Raw genomic sequence first — 26,433 nt, forward strand, 5'->3', positions numbered from 1 at the left:
ATCCTTTGAATGTCATTGGTTCATTCTGAACTTGAACAACTGTAAGACCAATATTTGACAAATTGGTTCATTTGGCTTTGATATTTTTAATCTTTGGGTGGCTCAGTAGCATAATTGAACCTTGATCTCCATATTTAAAAGAAATTGCCTCCAACACTAAAATAGATGCTGTCCACGTGGAGGTATAAAAAAATGGCAGATATGTAACATGGAATATGAATAATATGGAATATTTTTAACTACCAAATCATCCATTTCCATCAAGTTAGTGGAGTTAAATTCCATCTGCCAATACCCACCTCTGATACTGTTCGGTGGAAATTGACAATATTTGTATTCTTGAATAATACATACATTTTTAAGGTAGTTTGAGATCAAGTGTTTTCTTAAAGTTAGAAAATATCATTACCAGTTAATGAAAACAATAATAACTCATGAAAATGCTGGAAATACACAGGGTCCGTAATGAGAAACACAGTTAACATTTCAGGCTTGTAACGTTTCATCAGAATTTGGTTAGCAATGATGTTAATAAGAAAGGTTAGCATTATATTATATTAGGCTTAATGAGGGAAACCTTTACAGAAATATATGGAAAGATTGGGGTGAGTGTCATTAACTAGGTTATTCTGTGGAAGAGCTGGCACAGTCTCAATGGATCAAATGGCTCCAAGTGTTGTCCTGTTCTACTATTCTCAACGTATAGTTGTCCCAAAATGTTTCACAGCCTTTGCTATATGCTTTAGCTCAATGGAGTTCTTTATTAGCATGTGAACTGTATCTTTGCCCACAGAACTCTGATGAAATTGTTGTCAAAGATAGTTCTTGCATCATGAAACTTGCAAAATTAACCAAGGTATAATTTCTTTCATGCTGTGTTTTGAAAAGGCAACCAAATGTTTAAAATCGTCATGACAAACAATTTTTTTGTATTGTGTCAAAATTTCAGCCAATCAGTAAACGAGAAGTGCTGTAACTCCCAGAATACACTGCCACACTCCCAGGTTGTAGTTTAAACCTATCACCATTCTATTCAAAACAAACAACAGGCAAATGATTGGCAGCAATACAAACCAGCTGTGGCAGTATTCCAGGATTTCCTGACAGGATCAACTGTTAAACCTTTGCTGATGTTTCCATGGAACTGTGGTGAAAGAAAGCTCGAGATGAATTGTCATTGTGACATAAAGATCCCAGACGATGTTCAGGTTAAAAGTTATGATCACACTGAAATGACATTAAAATGTCTAACCTTACTTTCTTAATTAATTTTATGCGAGGAAATATTTTAATAACTGTAAAGTCTGTGCAATCACTCAGGCTATGTGGTGAAAATGATTGTCATACAAGTTTAAAGTTTTACTGTCAGTCTGGGGACTGCCAGCAAGAGAACATTCAGCAGATCTTCAAGTTCTGTCATGTAAAATCTTCTCCCCAACTCCTGATGGACTCTTCTGTTGAAGGCAAGCAGCTTGTCAAAAATATTTAGCAGTTCCCAGGTCAGAAGATCAGCTGTGGTCAGTTGTACATTTTTGTGACAAGTGAAGGATGCCTAAGATATCTTGCATTTGCCGACACATGGAAACTTTGATTCTTTGCTTTCAAGGCTCAGTTTCTATACAGTTCAGATTCTACAAAATGGCATAAGGTACTAAGATATTTGTTGAAGTAACATGGGAATTAGTGAAGAAGCATCCACCGAAGCATTATTGAGTGGGTAATATATTACGATGGGAAGTAAAAGCAGAAATGATAGAAGCACCAAGCAAGAAGGAAAATACATGTAAACAAATGAAAAGCTTTAGAGATGACACTGAAAGCAAATATTAAAGAGACAAGGAGTTTGGAAAGGAGAAAGATAATGTGAGTGTAAAATAATGACGGGGGAGAAGAATTTTGAAAGACTATGATGAGGTTAAAAAGGTAATTATTGAAACTGTGATGATGTTTTAAATGTCTGGGTGATGCAATGTGGAACATATTATAGAAGAAATGTTGCAAATATGATATATTTCAGTTATCAATGTACAGTACCATAAAACAGCATATCTTCTGACTCGTATCAACAATATTCAGCAGGAAATTCGAAGTATAATGCAATTGTTCTAGGAATCATAGAATCCCTCGTGTGGAAGCAGGCCATTTGGCTCATCGGGTCCCCACCGACCCTCCAAATAGCATGCTTCAGAGAACCACCCCCCCCGACCTATCCCTGTAACCCTGCATTTCCCATGACCAACCCACCTACCCTACACATCTCTGCATGGTGGGGGAATACCCAAACAGGTATGAAACGAATGTACAAACTCCACACAGACAATTACCCGAATGTGGAATTGAACTCAGGTCCTGGCAGCATGGCTAATCGTGCCACCCCAAGAAATGTTATTTGCTTTCAAATCCAAAGAATGCTCGGTGGCTGCATGAGAAACAATTTATGTCCTTTTTTCTCAACAAAATAAAATATAAACATGTCTGAAAGGATTCATTGCTATAATAGTTTACAAGTTAGGTTAGTTTAAAAAAAAACGATACCATGCCAATCGGTTTAGTGTTTTTAATTCTGCTCCATACCTTGTGATTTAATGTTTTAATCGCTGAACAAATCCATGCTAATTGGGTCAAATCCAATAGAGAAACTGCAAATGTCTGATCATTATGCCTAAAGTAGTATTATCTTTAAAATAAGCGCATCAATAGACGTATTTCCAATTGAACAATACCAGACAAGATTTGTTGAGACACAACAAGCATCTTTTTTTTATGCTATGAAACCACAGACATGTTTGGAAAATACGAGGTTCGGAAATGGAGGTCTACAAAACTGTCAAAAAATATCATGTTAATTTTACCAGGTAAGAGTTTGGAAAAGAAAATAGTTTTAACAAAATTTAATAAATTTAAGAAAATCGTTTCTTTGTCTAAAATGTACCAAGTTTCCTTATTTAAGTTATTGTTGCCTCTTTGTTTCTGATATTCTGAAAATGCATAAGTAACAAACTGATCACGCTGCATTTTTAAAAATTATGTATTCTCTCCAAATAAAGTTTCTCCCTTAAAGAAATTGTTACATGATCATCAAACTAGAAACCAATTTTTTTGTCTTTTTAAAATACTATATTTTTATACAGAAATGATAAAAATTGTGAATTTAATTTGTTAGTTGAATCCATTTAATTGCACTAATGGCTTTTAGAATTAAAAAGTTAAACAATTCAGTAAGTTAAATTATGCAAAGTTAATAACAGAAGAATAACAAGGAGATTTTAATACTGAAACAGTTATGTTGTAAAATAATTTAGTTGTTGTAAGTCATTGTAACAACGTGAGCTAGATGGACCTCATAAAACATGAGTTCGTTGATTGGACCAGATTCCAACCAAGGAATCCCAGCTGACAGATGTAAACAGGAGTGTCAGAGGTTCTGATCACTCTGACAGCTGGCTCTGAGGGAGCTGGACCGGTGTCAAGTACTATGCATGTGTAAATAAAATGTGACTTGGTGTCAGGATACCAGCCTTTGTGCAGTTATTTCAGTTGTTATTCCAAATTAATGATTGGCTATTAAACTAGTGAAAAGAAGTACAAAACTTTGGAAAGGCGCAGACGGAAAAAAGGAAATGTTTTAGGGAATTTATTTTACATTCTAGGAGCTGTGTTTTCAGAAATGAGTCAAGGAAACACTAAAGTTGTAAAAGTGTAATTAATGTCCAAAGGAGTCAAGGAATAGCATGGAAAATATAAACAACAATAGTTAGGTATTCTTCATATATATTAGAAGCAAGAGAAAGCTGTAGAGGGATATTTGACCATTTACCAGTGGCACAGGGAGATAGCGGAATTGTTAAGTCAATATTTTTTGACAGCCTTTGCTGCTGACAAAAGGGAAAAGATGTTTGAACTGAGAGAGTAATATTGAAGAAGGAATAGATGGGAAACTCTTAGAATCACGAAGGAAAATATAATACATAGGTTGAAGAAATTTGTGATACGCAAGGCTCCAGATGTGAATAATTTTCATCTGGATGCTCACAATATTGCAAATCCCTTTGATATTTTTCCCAACACATTGGATTCAGGTGTTATCCCGACAGAACAGAAAATAGCCAGTGTGGCCCTTCTTCACATAGACAAGGAATTCATTCTCAAGTTATGGATCTGTGGACTTTACTTCAATTATGGGGTCAATAGTGATAAAATACTTTTCTGACTTTTGATGAGAAATAACCTAATGATCTGAAAGGACTGGAAGTGAATAGAGAGAGATCCAGCATGAACAGAAAGGGCTATGGGGAGAAGGCAGGTCTGTAGGATTAATTTTAGATTGTATTGGCAAAAAGCCAAGCATAGTCACAATGGGCCAGATGGCTTCCTTCTGTAATGTGAACAATTGTGCTTCTGTGATTCAGAAGGGTTAGGCTATGTTTAATCAAATTCATTGGACTTTGAGCGGATGATACAAATCCAATCAATATCAGACAGTGGATGATATCTACCCAGACTTAGAAAGCTTTATGACACTATTCACATAATATATTAAGCTATACAGCACCACACATGGACAAATAAAATAGTTCTAAGTTGGCTTGGTCTGCAGCTTGGAGGTAGAATTTAAAAACTGATTCTGCTGAGAGTGGAATTATACTGACGTCAGATTGTCAAAGGATCTCCTTAGCCGTATGTGTAGAGATACTGAAAAGATTCTGAGGATATTGTCCAAAGTACTTAAATGTGCAAATGGCATTAACTTAAATGCAATGATCAAATATGCTATTCCAAATATGATCATCAAAAGAGACTCCAGTAGATTGGAACTATGGATAAAGAGTTAATTCGCGTGCAATCAAAAACCAATATAACAAAAGAAAACTTGACCCATTTGTAACTTTATCACTGTCTTTGGAAATAAAGCTGCAGAATTTTACCTTCAATTCCAAAGTGGTAATGCGGAGGCGCAGGTTAGCTGTCTGTTACAGAATTCACCTGGCATTCATTTAATTGAAAATTATTGATTTAAAATTGCGTGGGTTCTGAAAAAGTCTTGTGGTTTGCTTCACCAGATGAATACCCATATGCAGTGAAGGCACCACTTTCCTTCAGGGAGTCCAGACAAATAAACATCTGCAGTTGAAGCAGGTTTAGAAGCTTGGGGGCAACAAGACTCAAGAAAGTAAGTACAATTTAGTTTCCACTTCAAGTACTTTATTGTATCCTTTGTGCTTTCTGCTTTTCTATATGTTAGCCCACATAAAGCCAAATATCTGAAAGTTTATCAATGAATATGTATGCTAAAAAGTTTTTTGTGTAAGACTTGCATATACAGTCTGGATTACATGTTTACTTTGTATATATTGCAACTGTAATCTTGATGTGAAGGCTTCAGCAGAGTACCAGCTGATCTTCAGAGTGTAAGATCTTTTTACGCTAAGACTTTGCAATGTCATGATGACATCCAATTTTAATAACAGTTTTGTACCTTTCTGAGATTTGTGCAATAAAACAACATCCTTTCTTCTATAAACTGCTTCACTTCAATGATGTTTAAAGTTAAATAGCAATACTTGAGGTAACTGCAGGAAGGTGGAGTTGATTGCAGTATATGAAAATTCTCCACTGTATAAATTGAAGAACTGCGATGCTATGTCATTCCATAGCATCACTTCTGGTGAAAGTATGTAATTGCAAATTGACAGCCTAGAAAGTTTCCATCTTGACATAGGAATTTACTGGAGAATAAACTGATACAAAACCGTGACACAAGTATGACAGCAAAGTAAGTTTTAGTAAATGGGAAGTACATGGAAGCATAAGATTTTTAGTAGTATACATAAAGCCTTCATTATGCATTAATTGTTGTGTTTCTTCTTACAGAATATCTGCTGTATACATGTGTCGGGGACGTACACAAAAAATATTACAGAGAATTGAACAATGTGTTTGAACATTTCTCAATGTATAAAAATATTTCCCACATGACTTGCCTTAAATGGTGCAAATATAGAGGCCCAAAGGTTTTGGTGGCCAGATCATCATCGACCAGATATGTATGTCAGTACCAATGAAAATAATGACTGGCTGACTTCCATTGGAACTACTTGTGAAATTTTGAACTTCCCAAGGCCCTCCATTAAAATCTCTGACATGGAGCTCGAGTCAGAGACTTTGAGCAGTCCTGATGTGCTTATCTGGTAGTTACCCAGGGCAATGGCAGCACATACGTGGAAACACACAACCTGTAAATTCTCTTCCAAACCACTCACAATCCTACTTTGAAATATATCACTATTCCTTCATTGTCACTGGATCAAAATCTTGTAACCCCTTCCTCAAGTCATTGTGAGTATCCCTACATCAAATTGATTTCAGAGTACAAGACGGCAGCCCACCAGCCCCTTCTGGAGGGTAATTGTGGATGAACAATAAACATTGGACCAGCGAGTGACAGCTACATCCCGTGACTAAATTTTTTTGAAAAGGCTAGACAGTGAACTCCAAATCTAAGTCCTGGCTAACTACACAGCTGACATCCCAATCGCTCCACTAACCCCTTAAACACTCAATCAGAGCTACTGTTTAACTTCACCTGACTAGTTTCCAACCCAACCCCACCCGAATTAGCCCCCACACCACACCTGCCACCTCACCCACCCTATTCACCTACATTACTTACTCCACCTGTTCACTCTCTCATCCACTCACCCTTTCACTAATATTCACACTGGACCTTTAAAGTTTTCATATCCCCTTCTGAAGGCATTTGTTGTAGTATGTCTTGCCTTCCCATTCCTCGTCCCTACACAGCCACAGAGTTCTTCTAAGGATCTATGCATCTCATTTTGTGGAAAAGCCAGACTTGCAAAACTGCAAAAGAGGAGCATTGAATCATGGGAACATTTAAGTGGAGTGTCAATCCAACCATGATTGTTGCTCCTTGGAAGATCCAAGCCATAATTTCAAGAAGACGATTCTTCCAGAATATCCATGAATAGATCCAAATTAAGGCCCATTAATGGATGTGGAATATATTCTAGAACACTTTGTAATGCTAATTCACTACTTTATCCATGAGTGCATATTTGTGGTATATGACTTCAGGCTGCTGCACTCCTTTACTAAGACAAAGCCAAGAATGTTTTGCTTTCAATTAACTGATGATTGTTAAATTCAGCCTGGTAGTGGACAGAATCACTGTCTCCATGTAAAATGCGATATTATGATTTCCAGAGTTACTAATCTTTTTTATCCATATCTTTACTCAACCTGTTCCGATACATTATGACACGTCTCTAGAGCAGGTAGGCTTTGAACACAGGCCTTCTGACCCTAAGGTAGGGACACAACCACTGTGCCACAGGAGATCTTAAGAAGAAACCCATTGACTGGGATTTGATCTGTAGTTGCTGCAGCGACAACACAGGCTAGACTACAATCATGTGTGACACTGAGGCTGTACAAATCTTTATATTTCTTTGCAAACTGCTGCTTCAAAACCACCTATAAAATTGAAGTAAATATAATCTGCCTGTGGCAATACGGTGGAATACAAATATATCTCAAACAGAGCCTAGGCTTCACATGTAAAAGCATATTCTTTGAAAGGATGTTGGAAATGTCATTTAGAAGACAAGCCTTTGCTCCAAATTATCTGGATTACAAAACTCATTTTATACTTGCTGATTCAAGCACCACTTAAAAATTGTCATTTGTGCAGTTCTATAATTTGATTTTTTTTGGCAAAGTGCAGTGTGAACATTTTTTTTGCAGGATGAATAATATCACCATATATGCAACTATCCTTTTATGTCCTGTGTGGTTAATGAAAGAAAAGTCCTTTTTGACATTTGCCACTTGAAAACATATTTGAGTTCATTTCTAATGCTGCAGGGCATTTGTTATTCCATTTATATTAGGTAATTTACTCCAATACACACAAGTGGTATTGCCATTGCTGCATTGAGCAAGTGATAATTTATATTTATATCAAGTGGCATTAACATGTATCAGCATGTACAATTGTCCAAAAAGTGTCCATCTAGAAATGCTTGAAAATTTCATTGTTAGTAGAGAAAGATCATGACTGTTTTGGTTTGAAATGGTCCAGCATGTGGCTATGTTTTATGAGAACCGTTGTGCTCAGTGAAACAATATGATACTTTAACCTTGGATAATATCAACTGAAGCAACATATTTTCAGAATATATTATTCGAGGGTCTTTTAAACTTAACAAGTTCAAAAGATGAGTGCATTGAATCAGTTTCTATCAGTTTCTATGCACGTTCATCTGCAGTGCACCTTTTTAAAAATCCAAGACGGCCACAGGGTGGGTGGAAGATGTAGCCAAATTGGATGAGGGTGCTCTAGTCACTGCCAGAGTTCAACTTCTCCAACACTAGGCATGTGGTTAGGTCATCAGTTCTGACCAAGCTCATGGCTGGAGCAATACCATAACAGCTGCTTGCATCAAAGTGAGACTCCTGTTTCTGCCGAAAAGAGAAGAGCTCCTGCTACTGCACAACAGCAGACTCTATGTCAATTCAAAATATCTGTGCAGAGTACCAATTGTGTAGCTCTCTGCACTGGCTTTCCTTTGGAACTGACAGGAAAAGTTAGTGAGGAGAGAGTGCAGACTACAGATGCTGAAGATTGGCATCGAGAGTGTGGTGCTGGAAAAGCACAGCAGGTCAGGTAGCATCCAAGGAGCAGGCCAATCGATGTTTCAGGCAAACACCCTTCATCAGATATGAAGCTGTGAGTCGAGGGGGTGCTAAGATAAATGGGAGGGGAGCTGGAGGGATGGTAGCTGAGGGTGCGGTAGGTAGATGGAGGTTGGAGGTAATGGTGATCGGTTGGAGAGGAGGGTGGAGCAGATAGGTGGGAAGGAAGATGGAACAGTTAAAAACCTGGATTATTATCACCTGCATGTCTAATGTGAACATATTCATTTAAATTTTGTAGCACCAAAATTTGAACGTGCTATTGTAGATCTTCCAAACTTGACAGACTGCTTTAAAAATGTGGTTTGACGGTCAAGACCTATTATGTAAGACAGCACTATGATCAAACTGAGCAGGAACAATTTGTTCAGCGTCCGATCATGGGGGTCAGTTAGCTCACTTGGCTGGATGACTAGAATTTGGTGGAGAATAAAACCAACAATGCAGATTAAACTCTTTTAATGGCTGTGACAAATCATGGAGCCCAGCCTCCTCACCCTACCTGATGCATGTGGAGTCGTTACCCTCATGCTATACAGAGCTAATTGTCCCACTCTAATGGAGCGAGAATCCCGTGGACATTTATGAACTGTTGCTCCTTACCATTTCATCCATGGACATCATGTCTGATTTCAAAATTCTGTACTTTGCAAGGTAAAATGTCTGATTCCTAATTGAATGAGAGAACAGGTAATGGGCATATTCAGAGGGTGTGAATTGGTTGTATATCAATGTGTGGAGCTCATCAGGGAGAGTTTTATATATTGTGGCTTTCTAAATGTGTGAGACTTTCTGATGGTTAATAAATGTGTGACTAGCCTAAATGATGCTTCTTGAGTTTGGTACTTCTCAGTAATGTCTGTCTTAGTAAAATTGGACTGCTGTCAGTTTAAAACAAATCTTGCTGTGAGGTACTGAAAGGGTGAGGAGGCAGCAATCAGGCATCTTTATTATACATGCAAATAACTTTTTTTTTGTGGGGTTGTGGCGGTGAATTTGAGCACATCATCATAATTGGGCTTAAAGTAGAATCCAAAATTGCAAGTTGGGTTTCTGGAAACCTTTGGTGTAGACTGGATTTTTTTGTAAGGCAGAATGGATCAAGTGTCACTTTGCAATTGCAATCTTTGTTGGAAAATGTGAGCCCCACTAAAATTAGTCAAAACAGATGCTGCAGCTTGTAAAACTGAAATAGAGGAATTGAGCAGTCTAATTGGACAGCTGTATTGACTGGGCGCCCAAACAAAACCACAAAGTATATTATTGCCATACAGCAAGTGTAACAAAGGTTCACCATGCTTGTAGATGGAATGGTGGGACTATCCTATGATCGATTATGTAAACTGGGCCTTATGCAAACTGTACAGTTGGGAAGAATGCAGGATGATTTCATTGTTAGCACTGCTGCCTCACAGTGCCAGAGACATTGGTTCAAATTCCACTCTCTATGCAAACTCCACAAAATCGCCATTCTCTCTGCGTCTGTGTGAGTTTCCTCCCACAGTCCAAAGATGTGCAAGTTAGATGGATTAGCCATGAAAAATTTCCCATATTGTTCAGGGATGTGCAAACTGGGTGGATTAGCCATGATAAATGCACGGTTATAGCGGTCTTGCAGGGCGGTGGGTCTGGGTGAGATGCACTTTCGAGGGTTGGTGTGGACTTGATGGGCCAAATGTCCTGCTTCTACACTGTAGGGATTCTAGGAATATATCTAAAAAGATAGATAAGGTAGATGCAGATATGATATTCCCCTGGTTGGGGAGAATAGAATCAGGGGCTCAATGCTAAAAATAACTCGGATGCCAATTAGGACCAAACATTTTACTTACTCAGAGGGTTGTAAATTTTGGAATCCTCTACCTAAAAGGATGTGGTAGTTCAATCTTTGAGAATGTCTAAGGTTGAAATAAATGGTGTCTGATTACCATGGTATAAAGGATTATGGGGATATTGTGGGGAAAAGACATTGAAGTGTTTGATTGATGATGACCATGTTAAATGGTGGAGCAGGTTTAACAAGTTGAATGGCCAATTTTGAAGTATTAGAACAGGATACAATTATGAAAGCCTGCAAGGTGGAAAATATAATTTACTTGAGCAAATGATCACTGAGAAAATTTTAAAAGTAGCATCATGTATTAAAATTTCCATCATTGGCAGATGTCAAGAACATGAAATGTATTGTTTTTATTGATGCTTCCTTTACAAATTCTGAAAGCTGAAAGGTTTGTAATTTTCCTGGTGGGAAAGAGAGATAAATGATGCCCTTTAGCCTGGGAAGCTAAAAGTATCAGAAGAGTAAAGTGTACCTTAGTGGTGGAAACTCTCACACTTGCTGTGGTGATAGATTTGGCAGTTTTCCTTGCAGAAATATTGAAAGAAGTGCTAAAAGCAATTCAGCAGCCACTCTCTTTGAGTGCTACATTGATAATAAGTCACTATGGGATAACATAAACTCAACAGAATGTGCGAATGATAAAAGACCAAGGATCAGTATTGCAATTTTGATAGATGCCAGGGAATGTCTAAATCTCCAAATTGAAATAGACAGATAACAACAATCAGTTATCTGATTGTTTTACAAAGGAAGAAACAAGTTCAAAGAAACTGTTGGACACACCAGAAAATGGATGCTTAGAACTTGAATGTACAAAGGAAGAAATAGAATACAATATGTTGTCAGTTGGTATGTTTTGGGTTTTATTTTATTCATGTTGATTTATAAAGAAGGGGATCTGCTACCATCTCAAAGCTTGAAGGAATGCCTGAGGCTAGATAAATTGAAGATATATTAATTAAGTGTATGAATGGATGTATAATTCTCAGTACCAAAAATCAGTAGGGATGAGTTTTATGGATTGTGGTTAATTGAAATAAAGTTCTCAGCCTGTTTAGCTCTGTTTAAATACAGTTATCTTCAAAGTAGAACGATGCATTGCTGACTTCTATTTGAGGAACCTCCATCATTCAGCCAATTCATGCTTTCCCTTTTCTGATCAATGGGACCAAATCCAGCATTAAGTCAGTAGTTTAATCCCAGTGGTTGAATCAGTGCACCTATAAATCAAAACAATCTGGAGAAGAATACTTTATTTGCTCACTATCCAATGAATTGTATATCCGACACTGATGGACCTTGAGCAGCAAAAACACATTTTCTTAATAATAGCATTACAAATCATATTGGGATTGTACTGAAATTATGAAGACCAAATGTTTTGACAGGCAATTAGCCGACACCAATGCCCTTCAAAGTGCAGTGTGACAAGTAACCAGAAACTGCAGGAGAAACTCAGTGGGTCTGGTAGCATCTGTGGAGGGAAAGCAGAATTAACATTTCAAGTCCAGTGACCCTCGCTCAGAACAGTTCTCAAAAAGGGTCACTGAACTCAAAACCTTAACTCAGTTTTCTCTTCATAGCAGGTCTGGCAGCATCTGAGTTTCTTGAGCAAATTCTGTTTTTCTTTATTTTGGATTTCCAGCACCTGCTGTTTACTGGTTTTATTCTAGTGATAAGTAACCAGTTGATGGTGTTATTTGAGAGATTAAAAATGAGGCCAAAAATAGTCGAAAGCCACAAGAATTCTCCTGTTCTTCTTCAAATCACAATATCAGGGCTTTGAATAATGGCTTAATGCCTGTTTTAGGATCTCAGCTAGAAAAATGGCTTGAACCAAACATAGCAGGAGTCAGGTTAGTTGAGTTCAGAATTGCTGGAATTGTATCTAGCCTAATTAGTGCTTCTAAAAGCAACTGCTGGTGGGCAGCAAGACCCAGCAAGTGCAGGAAGAATGACATTGGTTGGTGTTTTCCTGCACCAAACCACCACGTTGCACCCCCATTTTGCAATTGCTCTGATTGAATTTGGGCCTTTAGCTGGCATCTCAGCCAATCTTGCTCCCTTGCAACTGGTGAACTGCTTCACTGGTCATAGCTTATGCACATTGGTATAATTTGAGTGAGACTGTCAGACCAATTTGCCATGGGCACACCATTATTAAGTGGTATGTGGAAAAAAAAACTGCACTGATTTATGCATAAGTTTATCACAAAACAATGGCCTTTCTTCAACGTTGAGTTCTCCAATTTCAATTCCCAGCCCCTCCCCATCCCTTCCACTCCTCCCTGCCACCAACCAGATTCATTCCTTCCATTGAACAACCAGGTTGTACCCTCTATCTGTCTTCACCTATCCCACTTCACTACCCTGCCCCCACCACTCCCTTTATCTGCAACTCTCCCTACACTCACCCCCAGCCCTGAAGAAAGGTCACACCCGAAAAATTTAATTCTCCACCTCCTGGCCTGCTGGGTTCTTCCAGCCTCCTGCCTGTCCTTTCTTGTTTCGGCTCAACTATCATGCTTGCTTAAAATCTTCAGTTCTATTGAAATTCTGACACCCAAAGCTTAAGCCAGATTCTCATTTGAGGTGATCAAAGTACTGTTAACTTCAGGCATTAGTTACAGATCTCTGATTTTTACAAATTTTCTATCTCTTGATATATATATAATATATCCCATAATTGAAATAATTGCAGTTACAAACACTTAAAGAACAGAAGAGAATCAAAGATAAAGAATGTTTGTCTGCGGAATGACTAATGTGGACAGCATAAAATAAACCTACTACAAGCTAATTGGTTGGAAAGAACTGCAAATCAAACAATTTGATGAGCAGTGATTGATAGAACATAGAACATAGAACAATACAGCGCAGAACAGGCCCTTCGGCCCTTGATGTTGCGCCGACCTGCAAACTATTCTTAGCTTGCTCCCCCTACACTACCCCATCATCATCCATGTACTTACGTAAGGATTGTTTAAATCTCCTGATGTGGCTGAGTTGACTACATTAGCAGGTAGGCATTCCATGCCCTTACCACTCCCTGCGTAAAGAACCTGCCTGTGACATCTGTCTTAAATCTATCACCCCTCAATTTGTAGCCTCAAGCATCCCTTCAAGCTTTGAGATGGTAGCAGATCCCCTCATACAAGCTGACGTCATCATCCTAGGAAAAAGACTTTCACTGTCTACCTTATCTAATCCTCTGATAATCTTGTATGTAAATTTAAATATGAAATACATTTCACATTGGTTACTGGCTGGTAATAATGGGGTATGTCTCAAAGATTGGATTTCTGTGGTTAAATAAAAGAGGCTAAGACAGAAGAGAAGTTGAAAAATATGTGAAGTGCGGAGGAGATAACACAGTAGAAAAGATTGAGGAATGCTATGAGTAATTGGAATATCTCAGAGGGTATAGGAATACAAGCCAGCCAGTCAACTTGAAAAGGATGGTTCATAAAGAAATGAAAATGGAGGGTGCAATGGGCATCTTGTACCAGATGCTGAAGGATTGTTACGAATTTTAATATTTTACCTCTAGTTAGAATGGAAATTGTTGAACTGTAAGGCCACAATAGATTTTAATACTTACAAAGAAGCTGCAAAATAAAGTTAACAGAATTACTTAAGGCAGTCATTTGGATGTTATCCATCCCAGGATATCGAAAGAGAAAATAATTGAATCATTAGTCATTTTCCAATGACCTTTGGAAAGTGACATGCCACATCAGTGGTAAAGTGATAAGCCAGGACATTGCAGGCCTGAGACATAATGGAACAAGTCATAGGCTGATCATTAATTATCAGCTCTCTTTATAAAGGACAATTCGAACTTTATTTTCAGAAGGTGTACGCTAATGTGCAAACAAATTAATTCTGGTACATGTTATTGAAGAGAGACATCCATAGATATAAGATTAGATAAATCAATGGGTGAGATTTTCTTCTTTCAAAAGTGGTGGGGCAGGTGGAAGTCCCCAGGATGTTGAATGTGGCATTTAATGATAGTACTGCCATTGAATGACGAGGGGTGATGGTTAGATTCTCTCTTGTTGGAGATGATTATTTGGTACTTGGCTTGAGCAAATATCATTTGCCATTTGTCAACTTGAAGACCTGGATAATATCTAGGTTTCTGAATTTGGACATGGACTGCTTCCATATCTGAGAATTTAATGAGTACTACCATCTTACTTTGTGTCAGAGATAACTCCAGCTAGTGGTCTGTTTTCCCCAGATTCCTATTGGCTGCAGTTTTGCAAGGACTCTTTGATTCCACACTCCCATCAAATGCAGCCTTGATATCAAGGGCAGTCACTATCTTCCCATATAAATGATACTGTGATCAAAAATGTAAACATTGTTTTACTGTACCTGAAGGTGGACAATGCAAACTGAGAAGAAGAATGTATGGAATTACAGAAATACATAGATTCCTTTTTGTGAATTGATATGTGACAGATGAAGAGATGTTCCACATTGATAAACATATACACATAAGAATTAGGGGGAGGATTATGCCATTAAATCGCTTGAGTTTACTCTGCCATTCAATAAAATCATGGTTGATCTAGTTGTAACCTTAATTCCAACATCCGGCCTATCTCCAATAACCTTTCATAAATCTATCTGCGTCTGTCTGAGACATATGCAAAGACATTGCTTCCACCACCTTTTCTGAGAAAACATGCTGAAGAATCATGACCCTCTTTGAGAGAAAATGATTTCTCCTCATCCTAAATGGATGACCCATAATTTTTAATTTGTAGGGCCCCTAGTTTGAGATTCTCCCATAAGAGGAAACATTCTCTGCTTGTCCACCCTGTCGACAGCCTTTTGCAACTTATGTTTCAATCAAGTTGCCTCTTACTCTATTAACCTCAGCAGATACAAGGCTAGTCTATCCAAAATTTTTTCATAAGACAACTCCTCACTCAGTTCAGGTATTAGTCTAATAAGTGTCTTTGAAACACTTTAAATATATTTGAAGAGAATGAGAAGTTGATAAACAGGGAGGTCTCCATTACAGATGCTAATAGGACAGTTTTGGCCAAAAGATGAGAACCATGCTTATAAGTCCAATCTGTTTGAAATTGGGAATTTAGCATGGAATTTGTGTCCACATTGCTGATGACCACATTTGTTATTGGCAAATTGGCGTTTTTGCAGGTTTAGTACTCAATTACTGATTCGACAAAACGTGAGCACTATACCTCTGCTCCCATCGAGAGTATGGTGTTCTCTGGCTGGCGCATAGCAGCACATTGTCAGATAGTTCAGGGTCCAAGGGACAGCATGCATATGGCTGGACAATAGAAATCCTGATGAAAACGATTCTGAGGATTCACAGTTGAGGAAGAAAACTTTCTCGATTTTTCTCTCTCATCCCCCTCATCTGCTGAAGCTGATGTTATTCTCCCTGACTGCATACCATCCTCTCATTCCTCATCTACACCAATAAGCTAACGGCCCAACACCAAGCACTTTCTTCTTCTTGATGATTCTTTTAGGCTCTTTTTTAATGGAAGGTTTAACTTGGCAATGGTTTTTTTTTTGTGACAGGAAGTAATACTACAGAAGAATACCAAAATGCATAGAGCACTGGGAAAATCAGACGACATTCAATTCATCACTGGGTGTAGTGTAAGTGGAAAAGTGGAACTTGAGGCAGCACTTTGCTGGCTGCAGACAATAAAGAGGCCACAGTTCAATTAAGAACTTTTGACAAAGCAGGCGCTCAACAGCCCCACTCTGCCACTGTTCGATAGAGAATGCTTTGATGACTGGGAACGTTCAAAACACAGATGAATTACGTTGGGAGAAGCAGGACTTTCATGATCAGGGGTGTGTGGTTTAGATCACCAGGACCACTGTTGCTCTGAGGGTGGTCATTGCTGCTGGGGGTTGACAGGGAACATCTATGAACAATGGAGTATGTATGTGGGAGTGTTCCACTCCAGTACAAGCTGAGAGTCTGTCTGCAAATATCCAGCAGTCACCCCACCAGCGGCAACCCTTCTTAACACAATGAATTGCCCAAGGCCGTATGGGGGATCTGTGACTGGCCCTTAATTGGCCACTTAAGAAACTCATTTGGTTGCCAGATTTCTTGCTGCTGGTAAAACATTGACAGCAAGAAGACATTAATGTCCTCTCCCAATGCCTCCCTTACCAGTTCATCATTTCCTCTCCTACCTCCTATCTCATCACCTTGCCAGCGTGCTAATCCAGGGTTTACCAAAACTGAACCCATAGCCACAGTAATGCGAGTGATGCAGCTTTAAAGTAGCATTAACTCTTCATCCTTCAATATTCCAACAATAAACTGTTAATAAATGGTAGTTGACTCACCTACAATCATTTCATGTAAGTTTATTAATGCAAGTATTTAGTTCATTTTGTAACTTAAGCTGAATCTAATAAACGAAAGGCAAGGTAGCCAAATTAGTAATTAATGGACTCTGAGTATACAAGATCTGTATAACCAGAAAGCGATGTTAATGTTTTGCTATGCTGTTTTCTTCTCTGCCTTCATCCTGCATGACTGTGTAATTCTGTTTCTACAGACTTGCATATTTCTAAAATCTCTGTGTTTGCATATTTTCATATCATGACTCTGGAGAAGAATTTTTTCTTTATATGGCAATGATAATAAATGTGTAGATGTTGTCTACAACTTTGCCACGCAACATACAAATTATCCTTTCTTTGACTGGCTGTTTTAAATCTGCTATCAATAGTCAGATCACTTATCCAAAAATCTAGAATTTTTGACAACTGTTTGATACATTTTTGTTGGTGATTCCAACTTTGAAGCTGTCCTGAATGTTAACATTTCAATATTAGTGGTATTTTAAAAATAGTTTATATCTCCATTAAGGTATATTGAACTTTATACATTTAACTATTTTCCAAAGGTAATAGCTTTTCTCAGTATATTTACATTTGTATTAGTGATTATGTAAAAACCTCTATTACATCAAAATGGATTAATGTTGGTATAACCAACCTTTTTATTATGTTACTCTTACTATTGTTAATTTAAACAATTCAATACGTTAATGTAAAAAGAATTACAGAATGATTTTTGGAATATCTTTGTGTCTTGGTCTGTATTAGGCTAATACACGCGATGAAGTTTTCTATATTATCTGTAAGTATTAACTAAATACCAAAGGGCATTTATTAATATGCCAAGCGCAGAATGCCTATTAATTTGCATGACCTGCACTAAGAACATTCTAGGAAAGGAAATGTTTGATCAGCTCAGTGCGGTCCATTGATCCATTCACAAACGCTCTACATGAGTCATTTACTACAAAGGACTGAAAGGTTTTGCTCACTGTCGAGGTGTTTGCTTTAAGAGACTTCTACTCTTTTATATAAACTGAGGTCTATATAATAGAGCTGCAATCCAGAGGAAGAAAGAGAGGGAGATGTCTGAAGCAGACCTTTAATAGAATGCAGGCTCTCCCAGCAGGAATCATTTGCTGTTCTGTATTAGTTTATTTCTACAGCAGGGTAATAAAACTAAGACTCATCAAGAAGGAACGGATCTTAACTGACAAACGGTAATATGGTTAGACCTTAATGCTATGTGGGATTACTGAAACAAATGGATGGATATATAAGAAAAGCACAGCATCTGTGCTGTCAGCTGTGGCATGTGCAAATGGATTTCATAAGTAGCAGTGAAGACATTTAAGCGTCTGCTGGAGGGCTTGTATTCATTGTAACTGGCTGCACAAGTTCCAGGCTGAGGCTGGAAGGTGCTGTGGAGACATTGTGTGCAGTGAGTAGTTTGATTATTTTTGATTCATAGTCTATTTCATAAAATCTGATTGGTTGGAATTACTACTGTGTGTTTCTGAATGTACTTTCACAGTCACGGAATGTTTTGATGTATTTTATTTAATCAATTTGAAAGAATCACTGTTAGACTTCCTTTGTGGATGGAAACCTTCATTTCAGTTTATTTGCTCCTCATTGTTTTACATGGATTTACTCAGACCTGAGAAACAGCGGAAATCCTTAGGAATAATTTTCCATGCTGATATTCATATTTTTTTCTTGTCATTGACAGGTTTCTGTTTGCTATTAGATTCCCCCCAAAAAATGGAAAATGTTGTCAGTCTCAATTTAACTGATGTTTGAAAATCGAGTCCCAAAGACTAAAAGCTGAATAGAGCTCCTTTTGAATTATTCACTCTCCTCAATTATTTATGAGCTTTAATAGCTTCTGTGTATGTGTGGTAGCTGAACCCTGACAGTTTCACATGACTTACTTGAGAGCGATAATGTGGATATTGCCATAATGGATGTGGAAAGCATTGCAATAAGTGGGTGGGGGAATACTGAGAGTAGAGTGGTCACTTCACTTCAGATTCCTGTGTGATCGCAAAAGGAATTGAAGCTGCAGTAGGTCATCTTCCAGGCTAGGACTTGAATGTTTTCCTCTGAGAAGTATTTTAGGAAGAAGAGCAATGCATAATTCTGATTACTTTCGATTGCCTGTAAGTTGGAATGAGAAATGTAGAATCAACACACTGTATAATGCTAAATCATTATTAAGTATAATTTATTCAAAAGCTGCTTATTGACTGAATAAGTCCACATCATTAGCTTTATCGAGCTGCAGTTAATAATCTTTTAGCATTGGTTGAAGTTTATTATGCTTTTTAAGTAAGATTGCTCCACAGCTCTGACATGGGAGGTGACCACACACTTAATTTTATTTTCTTCCTTCCTTTTATGTCTTATAAATATCCCTCCTCCTGTCATTGTAAAATTAATAGCAGTAATACAAACTGGAATAAGAAACAGAATTGCACATCAATGAAAGTGAAATATTAATTGTCTATCTATGATTGCTTTTTAGTTGCTGTAAATACTGATGTATATTTGCATACTGTGTTTACAACATTTCAAAGTGCAACAAAAACAATGAATTACTTTTCAAGTGGATTCACAGCTAATTTATGGAGAAACTGAATAGCCAATTTTAAGACAGCAAAGTCCCACAAACAGCTGTGTGATCGATGACCAGTTAATCTGTTTACATGGTGACTGAATGACTGTCAAACAATGGAAGAACTCTCTGTTTTTCCTTTTGAAAGTGTGTCATCAGATCTTTCACATTCTCTCTCAAATAGACAGAGGGATCTTTGTTTAACATCTCATCCGAAATGCAATACTCCTCTGAAGTGTCAACTTAGATTATGTACTTACATGGAGTGGTTTTTGAACCCTCAACCTTCTAACTGAAAAGCAAACATGCTAACACTAAGCCAAGATGACACTGCCACTTGGAGCTGGGAACTGGATTTTGTTTAAGCTTCAAGCTCATACTTTATGGGAACATCAAAATAATCTTACTGTATTATAGTCCTGTAACACACTCCTGAAGCATTGTGATACATTGCATAATTCAATATTCAATCAAGTTTTTCATAAAACTTTCAAGCTTTAAAAGGGAAAATATTCAAGTTAATATATATAAACTGGTGAATCATTTTATTCTTGTAACGTTTGAAATACTTGGCAAAATAACAAGAGTTAAGAAAATTTTTATCACAGCAAGTTGATGGGATCTAGAATGCACAATCATGAGGTAGTACAAATCAATTCAATAGTAACTTTCAAAAAGGAACTAGATAAATATTTGAAAGGGAAACATTTGTCAGGACTGTGAGGAAAGCCCAGGCAATGGGATTAATTGGATAGTTCTTTCTGCACAGGAACAATGGGTCTCCTTCACTGGCTACCTCAAGAATAGGGGAAGGACATTTATCAGTGAAAGCCCAGAAATATGGGGAAAGCAGCTGCTGCCAAATTTTATGGTGGGACCACATTACTATTTGCTCTATTTCTCATCTGGTAGCATAGGGGAAAGTGAGGACTGCAGATTTTGTAGAGTCAGTGTCAAAAAGTGTGGCGCTGCAAAAAGCACAGCAAGTCAGGCAGCATCTGAGGAGTAGGAGAGTCAACATTTCAGGGAGGAAGGGAGCTGAGTGATAAATAGGGAGGGTGGAGTGGGGCTGGGGGGAAGGTAAGTGGGATGGTGATAGGTAGATGAAGGTGGGGGATGATGGTGATAGGTCAGAGTGGAGGGTGGGAAGGAAGATGGACAAGTAGGACTGTTCAAGAGGGCAGAGCCAAGTTGGAGGGTTGGATCTGAGATGAGGTTGGGTGCAGGGAGATGTGGAAACTGGTCAAGTGATATTGATGCCATGTGGTTGCAGGGTCCCGAGATGGAAAATGAGGCATTCTTCCTCATGAGGGTGGGTGGATTTAATTTGGTGGAGGAGGGCCAGGATTTCCATGTCCTTGAGGGAGTGTGAAGGGGAGCTGAAGTGGTTGGCCACAGGGCATTGGTGGTGTTTGGCGTGTGTGGACCAGAGATGTTCCCTGAAACGCTCTGAGTGGTGTTCTGTCTCCCCGATGTACAGGAGACCCCTGCCCCCCCACCTCATCCCAGATCCAACCCTCCAACTTGACACCTCCCTCTTGACCTGTCCCATCTGTCCATCATCCTTCACTCCTATCCACTCCACTCTTCCCACCTACATTCACCTACCGCCTTGCCCACTACCTGCCCCCAGCCCCATCCCCTTTTCTATTTATGTCTCACCCCCCTTTCCCCTCCACATTCCTGATGAAAGGCTTATATCCAAAATGTTGACTGTCCTGCTTCTCAGATGCTGCCTGACGTGCTGCACTTTTCCAGCACCACACTTTTTAACTCACCTGGTATTACGCCAGACTGTCAGAAGGGAAAGCCTACATTAGGCCTTAGACAGAACACTGTATGGAACAGACCCTGGCAAAGTGTAAGATGTAAGATAGGGGAAGGTTTCCAGACTGGGACTGTGAACCGGATTTAGCAATTCAACAACTTGCCAGATATTGAACCCATTAATTTATGCTGCTTTCATGGGTTTCCCTAACAAGTAGTTGGCCTGACCATGGATTTTGCTACCATGAGATCCTGGTGTTGAGTTTCTCTCCTGGAGGATGCTCCCTTGGCCATGTCCTCCTGGTCTGAATCAGCTGTGTCTGTCATATGTAACAGTTCATGGTTATATATTGAATATAATGTTGGAGACACATTCGATTGTCTGGGCCAGTACTGAGCTATTTTGTTACAAAGAGTAGTACACTTTCATCAGTGTGTCATGCTTCAAGTAGCCCAAGTTAAGATTGCATCTGAGACCTTTATACCCTCGGATCACATGCTGCGATATGTTGATGATGTCTCTGACTGGGAAACATAATACTCAAGTTACATCATCATGTGTACATGTATGCATTTTCATTGTACTATACCCATTACTCTCCCCAAGCTGCCATGAAGTAGTTTTAAATTCTCCCCTATAATTCTACTATTGAAACACCATTACATCTGACATAACAATTTTGTTCACAAATTAGAAAAATGGAATTGAGTTCTAGGGAGTTGTACTGTCTTTGGAGAATCTTTTCATCTGTGTTTGAAGTTGAGAATCTGACAGAATCAGGTTTTAAGCATTAGGTAGGAAGTGACTAAGCTTAAAAAAGTTGCCTTCAAAAATTAAAAGGGCAGTGCATGTCCTAACGGCGGAAGGAGTACTCATTAAGTAGCTTTGAATATGAATTCCATCAGAGAAGCCTTGAAAGGAAGGAAGAGGGTGTTGAACAATGACAATTTTTCTGTACTCCTTCAGCCTAGAATACTGGATTGTTTCAGCACTGGAGCACCACGCTGCGCTGGTAGTGACAACAGGAGGGAGAACAGGATCAGGAAATCTGACAGCAAGCCAAAGTCAGACAGAAACCCCCGGAGTATCTGAGTTTACAGGCTCCGTTAGGCATACCTACAATGTCAGAGGAATAGTGGCTGCAGAAACTATGGCTCTTCAGAGATCATCACAGATAATGTACCCTAATGTTAGATGGTGGGCACCCTATGCCAGGGGTATTAAATGTTAGTGCAGCTTCTATTCTGTTTTTGCAGCCACTTCCTTCCAGGTGCTTACTAATAATACCAGCAGAATCTGCCAAGCAGCTGCACGTGTACTGTGCAAGATGGCTGGAGAATTCATTTTATCATGGTCACTTAGGAGCTTCATCCTGTTGCTGCTTGTATTCTGCTAAAAGGCAGTGTGCGGAGGTCTTTATGCCACAAGGAAAGGCTAGTTGGTATGTCCTGGTGACCTCTTTGACATCTACGATGGTGGTATCTGCCCTGATCAGGCATCCTGTTGCCCACAGAGGGCACCCAGGTAGCAATCACTGCCAACCCTGACCTTCAAGTCAACACCCCGTTCCTTCTTTCTCAACCTGCTTAACTTGATCCACTGGATTACAGGGACCTTCTTGACAATTGCTATTCCAGAGTTGCTGTGGCCAAGAGCTGCAGGCAGATGAATAAGATTAAATAAGCACATTGAAAAGAAATGGAAAAGGTTATACAACAATATTTCCCTGCAGAATCAAGATCAGAGATGAATGGTACAGAACACAAGACCGGACTTTTGGACCTTAACAGTGTTAGATAAAGCATCACCTACAATCAAAGTACTGTGTACTACACTGTTGCAGAGAAGGAAGATGTTACAATGAAAAACTATTTAATTGGTAGAGCTTCCTTTTCCTTTATAAAAAAAACAATGGAGGCATATATGGGGGAAACTGATGATTGTAACAATCCAGAAATCACAGAACTTATTCTGCCAACATGACAATCTATTGAATTTACACCAGTGCTGAAGCTCTGTCCTATCAGAACAGTTACCAGGGCTGAAGAAGCACAAGTGTCAGCGTACAGAGATGAGGCTACAAGGCATAGGTGGAATAATAGTGAGAAAGGTCAGAATGTTACAAGTCACAACGCAATGTAATTCACATTGTGAAGTCGGATATTGGGGGAGATATGGCAATGGTACATGTCAGTTAGTGAAATATATAATGGTATAAGGCATTAATGTTTGGGAGGAGATTTTATGCAGGGTAATTCTTGAAGAGATTAATGTTCAAATTACATTACTCCACCCACAGACTATGTGATATCAGTAGAAAGAGGTGGAGTCAAAGAGTTCTACTGGAGCTTTCACAGTGTGTAGATGTATCCATAGTATATCCTTGAGATCTGAATAATTAGGCCTGCTGTTGTATTTATTGCTATCATTCAATACGTTTTCATGTTTCTAAGAACATTGTATCTTCTACAGATGCTCTACAGGGGCATATTCTGAACCACTAAGTAGGGCTTAAACAAATTCCTGATGAAGGGCTTTTGCCTGAAATGTCGATTTTTTTTTTTCCCTGCTCCTCGGATGCTGCCTGACCTGCTGTGCTTCTCCGACACCATTCTAATCTTGACTCTGATCTCCAGCATCTGCAGTACCCACTTCCATCTAAAACAAAACAAAGACAATGGAAGATTGTTGGCAGTGAACTCTCTCAAGTACCCATATACCCAGTACCGGGATGCTAAATACCATAGGAGTTGGCACCTGGAAAAATAGCACAGGTTATCTGCCTTTAAAAATATGGGAACCCTGTTGGCACGAAGTGAACTGCTTGAGTAATATGCTTGAGTAATATGTCTGGGTTCCTGGGGCTGGCTACAGCTGGACTGCTGCTGGTCTTCCAGCCAATGCATGAGTCCATCATCACAGTCATTAAATTCAGTCTCTTAATTATATTTTCCTTTTGGTCTGAATCTTTCAGGTGGAAGTGGTAACATGAACCTTTTAAATCGGCCCATTGATTGTCAACTATGCACCCACACTGGGACATTAACTGCCCCTTACTTATTTTTGAGAGCAGATGCAAAGTGTTGAGAAGCTGAAAATTAGTCTTTAAAAGCCAAGTGTTCCTTTGTAATCCACATGGTTTATTGATTCACAAACATTCATTATATACCTACTTCTGCTGGGAGTTTGCTTTGCAGGCAAATATTAAAAATTTAAGCTTGACACAAGCAACATATTTCAATGACAACCTCAGCATTCCCTTCAGCAATTTGGGTGTGTGTGTGTACAATAATGTGAATGCTGAAAAGCTCTCCAATGCTTTGTATGTGGTTTCAGTCGAGCTACACAACGTTCAAAGTATTTGGATAATGGATGTTCAGTTGATCTAGCTTCTAGTACAGGTAAGAATGAAGCACTGCATTTGAAATTTGACACTTGGAGTTTCCTCTGTGTTCCAAGTTTTTAAGCAGTGAATAACTCCACAGAAGTCAGTATCCCATCTTCAAGTTCCCCCTTTATTTACTGCTGATTTCAGCCCTGAAGCTATGGGTGGCACTGCCTTGTCCTCTTTAAGTAGATAAAGCAGGGGTTTGTAGTTTGTTGTTATTATAAAATTTACATCTGTAAAGGTATTGGTGGGACTTGCTGACTCCAAATATGACTGCCAAACCTTCTTTTTCTATGTGGAGGTATTTATGCTCTACATTAGCCAAAATCCTAGATGCATACACTATTGAAAGTTACTCTCCATTGTGCTACCAATGAGCTAATGCTACCCCAATGCCATACAGAAGAGTATGACCTGTCAATACCAGATCTCGCTTCCTGTGGCCAACATCTTAGGGTATGATAGCTGTTTCTTCACGTCCCTGAAAGTTTAGCCTATGTGACCATTTCCAAGGCTGACCCCTTTTTAAATGTTGATATAAAGGTGCCAGGATGGAGGCCAGGTTATACTGGAACTTTCTATAATAATTCACCAACCCAAAGAAAGACCTAAGCTCCAGACATGGGAGCCGGGGCACATTTGCTCACCCTCACTTTATCTTCCAATGGGTATGATGCAGTTTTGTAGCCCAAGTGGATCACTTGAGGTGCCTGGAACAATTTTCCCCTTGAAAGACATACACCCACCATGGGGAAACATCTCGGCACTATTTCCAAGTTCTCTAAGTGCTTCTTACTGGTCTTTCCTGTTATTAACATGTCATTTAGATAAATGACAATTTGGGATAGACCTTGTGAAATGTTCTCATCATCTGCTGAAAAATTGAACGGGCTGACAGTACCCCAGCTGGCAGTCCCATAGATTGGTACAAACCCTTATTGGTATTAATTGAAGCATAGTTCTGGGAATCCTCATCTAATTGCAATTGCAACTACACATGGCTCATATCTGACTTCATGAAGGACAACCCTGCTGCCAATTTTGTGTATAAATCTACTATGTGAGGGATTGGATAGTTACTCAGCTGCAAAAAGCGATTTACTATCTGTTTAAAAATTCCCAGAAAGGCGAACCATCCTGTTAGGCTTCACCATCGGTACAACAGATGCTGTCCATTCCGCAAACTGTGCTGATTTGATGATTCATTCCCTTTCCAGCCTTCTGATTTCTGCATCTACTTTTGCCCGTAAGGCAAATGGCACTGGGCGGGCCTTGCAGGATCGTGGAAATGCTTCCTGGTCAACATGCAAGATGGCCTTGACTTCTTTGATAGTCACTAGATCTTTCTGAAAAATGTCTGGGTATTTACTTAGGTCTTCGCTCAACAGCCATTTTTTAAATGAGCCAATCTCGGTGAGTCTTTCTCAACCGAATTCACCCCATCAAGCTTGAGCCCGAGCCTTTTACTGCAATCAGTGGTAACTGAACCAACTGCTTCTCAAAAGAGCTGAAAATGTGTTGCTGGAAAAGCGCAGCAGGTCAGGCAGCATCCAGGGAACAGGAGAATCGACGTTTCAGGCATAAGCCTTTCTTCAGGAATGAGGAAAGTGTGTCCAGCAGGCTAAGATAAAAGGTAGGGAGGAGGGACTTAGGGGAGGGGTGTCAGAAATGCGATAGGTGGAAAGAGGTCAAGGTGAGGGTGATAGTTCAGACTGGGTTGGGGGTGGAGAGGTCAGGAAGAAGAT

The 26,433-nt window shown here is 39.0% G+C and overlaps 1 protein-coding gene across 5 annotated transcripts in view; it reads left to right on the forward strand.

Annotated features, from left to right (window-relative positions):
- mgat4c (mgat4 family member C) overlaps positions 1 to 26,433 on the forward strand; it is a 438,829-nt gene that overhangs the window by 294,345 nt on the left and 118,051 nt on the right. For all 5 annotated transcript variants that reach the window (XM_043709709.2, XM_043709712.2, XM_043709714.2 and 2 more), the window contains exon 3: positions 5,061 to 5,170. The gene's annotated coding sequence lies outside the window, so the exon portion shown is untranslated. The remainder of the gene's footprint in view (positions 1 to 5,060; positions 5,171 to 26,433) is intronic.

The sequence above is a fragment of the Chiloscyllium plagiosum genome, unplaced genomic scaffold, assembly GCF_037043375.1.
Source record: "Chiloscyllium plagiosum isolate Xiang-an unplaced genomic scaffold, Cpla_swu_hap1 HiC_scaffold_19, whole genome shotgun sequence".
Lineage (NCBI taxonomy): Eukaryota > Metazoa > Chordata > Chondrichthyes > Orectolobiformes > Hemiscylliidae > Chiloscyllium > Chiloscyllium plagiosum.